Source organism: Eschrichtius robustus, chromosome 13 (genome assembly GCF_028021215.1).
Source record: "Eschrichtius robustus isolate mEscRob2 chromosome 13, mEscRob2.pri, whole genome shotgun sequence".
NCBI classification, from domain to species: Eukaryota; Metazoa; Chordata; class Mammalia; order Artiodactyla; family Eschrichtiidae; genus Eschrichtius; species Eschrichtius robustus.
The window spans coordinates 4619105-4622245 of NC_090836.1; positions in this window are offsets into that span (position 1 = coordinate 4619105).

The following is a 3141-nucleotide window of genomic DNA, read 5'->3' on the forward strand; positions in this document are numbered from 1 at the left end:
CCGGGAGCTGGGCCAGATTCTTGAACTTCCTTTGAGACCCCAGAGTCAGCCCACACTGAGGTCTGCAGGTAGGCCAGGTTAAAGATCAGCTTTTTCTCTGTTGCTTGTTTGTTTGGGGAGCCACTTTTAGTTCTCCTAGTACCATAATGACCCCGTAAGAAGACAAACCTGTGAGATTTTTGGATCTGTTGAAAAGTACAAATCCCAAGACTGTTTCAATCATCCCAACCATCCACAATGATGACTTCTCACCACCCCTTCTTATGCGTGGGGCTCTCGGGCACTGCTTGTTCATTCAATAAATGAGGGCTGGTTATGTGCCGGGCATCCTGCACCAAACACCCCATTCGACAAATGTTTCTCTGGCATCTAGTTTTCCAGGTACGATGTCTTTGCACTCCCTGCAGAAAAAGACAAGGAGTCACAGGACGGCTGCTATTTCATGCAGTGGTAAAGAACACAAGTGCCTGCTCTGGGATCCCCTCTTCCCCCCCCTTCCCCTCCCACCCCTGGACCACCCACTGGCTGTGTAACCTCGGGCATCACTGAGCCCCTCCATGACTCGGTTTCTTCATCTTTGAAATGGGGTCCAACGCTCACAGTACCTCCTGAGTTACTCATTTTAACACGTCCACAGTGCCTGGCACAGAGCCAGAGCCTGATAAATATTAGCCATTGTCAAGGCTGAAGCGGAGTGTGATAAATTGGTGCAGCCACTATGGAGAACAGTATGGCGTGTCCTTGAAAAACTAAAAATAGAGCTACCATACGACCCAGCAATCCCACTCCTGGGCATATATCTGGAGAAAAACATGGTCCAAAAGGATACATGCACCCCAACGTTCATTGCAGTGCTGTTTACAAGAGCCAAGACATGGAAGCAACCTAAATGTCCATCGACAGAGAAATGGATAAAGAAGATGTGGTACATATATACAATGGAATATTACTGAGCCATAAAAAGGAACGAAATTGGGTCATTTGTAGAGACGTGGATGGACCTAGAGATTGTCATACTGAGTGAAGTAAGTCAGACAGAGAAAGAGAAATATCATGTGATATCGCTTATATGTGGACTCTAAAAAGAAATGATACAAATGAACGTATTTACAAAACAGAAATGGACTCACAGACTTAGAGAATGAACTTATGGTTAACAGCGGGGGAAGGGTGCAGGGAAGGGATAGGGAGTTTGGGATTGACATGTACACACGGCTATATTTAAAAAGGATAACCAACAAGGACCTACCGTATAGCACAGGGAACTCTGCTCAATGTTATGTGGCAGCCTGGATGAGAGGGGATTCTGGGGGAGAATGGATACATATATATGTACAGCTGAGTCGCTTTGCGTGCACCTGAAACTGTCACAACATTGTTAATTGGCTACACTCCAATATAAAATAAAAAGTTAAAAAATAAATAAATAAAGCGGAGTGTGAGAGAGGCACCTAATTCAGTCTTTTCAAAAGTTCATTTTCCAGACAGGTATCGATGATTTAGCCACTCAATACCGCCAGCTTAAGCTCTGAGACGAGGGAGAGTTCTTAGCAGCTAAGTGCAATCTTCAAAGAGCTTTCACAAGCGTCTCATGACCCTCACGACCCCCGATGAATCTGACACCTCGTCTTGGCGCCGAGTGACTCGCGGGACACACAGCTCGCAGCAAGGGTCAGGCTAGGACTGGGACCCAGAGGTGGCTGACTTCTAGCGCTCTGCATCTTCTGCCACGTGGCGCGGCTCTGTCTCCACCACCACCTCGCAGGAAGGCTTCCCTCCTCCAGGCAAATGTTCCAAAGGAAGGGTTCTCTTCCTTTACAGTCAGCAAGGAGCAACCAGAGGGCCTCCCAATCCCACGGCCGGATGGAGGGCTGTTGGAGAGACGAGGCTCGGCCAGCAGCACCCCGAGGATGGAGGCCAGTCTCTCTAGACCCTTTACTGGTCATCTGGTGGGGAGGGGGGGTCCCTAAAACGTCTCAGCCAATACACACAATTTCAACGAGGCCCCCGTCTAACTTGTGTTGCACACGTTACCATTTGCACCAACAAAATCTATTTTCTGAAATTCAGGATGCTAATTAAGTATCCATTGCAATCGAAATGCAGATAGAAGTTCCTGTGGACTACGGTTCTCCTGATTAGGACACCAGTGCCCCACCCTTAGAACCAGTGCGCCACCCTTAGAACCAGTGCCCCACCCTTAGAACCAGTGCCCCACCCTTAGAACCAGTGCCCCACCCTTAGAGCCAGTGCCCCACCCTTAGAACCAGTGCCCCACCCTTAGAGCCAGTGCCCCACCCCTAGAACCAGTGCCCCACCCTTAGAACCAGTGCCCCGCCCTTAGAACCAGTGCGCCACCCTTAGAACCAGTGCCCCACCCTTAGACTGTCCATTCTTGATTAGAATGTGCTCCAGACTGAATGTTTGTGTCCCCCCAAAGTCATAGGTTGGAACCTAGTTCCCAGTGGGATGGTATCTGGAGGTGGGGCCTTTGGGGGATAATTACGTCCTGAGGGTGGAGCCCCCATGAATGGGATGAGTGCTCTTATAAGAAGCAGCCAGAAGCCTAGCTGTCTCTTCTCCCTCTGCCATGTGAGGAGGACACAGTGAGAAGTTGGCAGACTGCAACCAGAAGAGGGCTCTCACTAGAACCCGACCGTGCTGGCACCCTGATCTCAGACTTCCAGCCTCCAGAACTGTGAGAAATAAATATGGGCTGTTTCAGCCCCCAGGTCTGCGGTCTTCTGTTACAGCAGTGCCAGGTGGCTAAGGCAGAATGGTTGTAGCATCTGGGTTATAACTTACCGAAATCCCACACATGGGCTGCATATTCCAAAATATTTTAAAGAAAGTTGCAAACACTGTAACTGTGGTTTTATTCTGGATGTAAAAGAAACATTCTGCTGCTCCCACGCTATGCTGGGGCCTGGAGCCAAAAGATTACCCCAGACTCTGTCTAAGGCTCTGCAAAGCCACTGCTTCTGTGGGGTCTCGCCACCTCCAGGGGCGCTCTGCCTGGGAAGGGGCAGAGGTCCTGCTCTCCTACCAAACCCCCAAACGTATGTCATTTTAAAAAATCGTATCTTGGGACTTCCCTGGTGGCTCAGTGGTTAAGAATCCACTTGCCAATACAGGGGACAC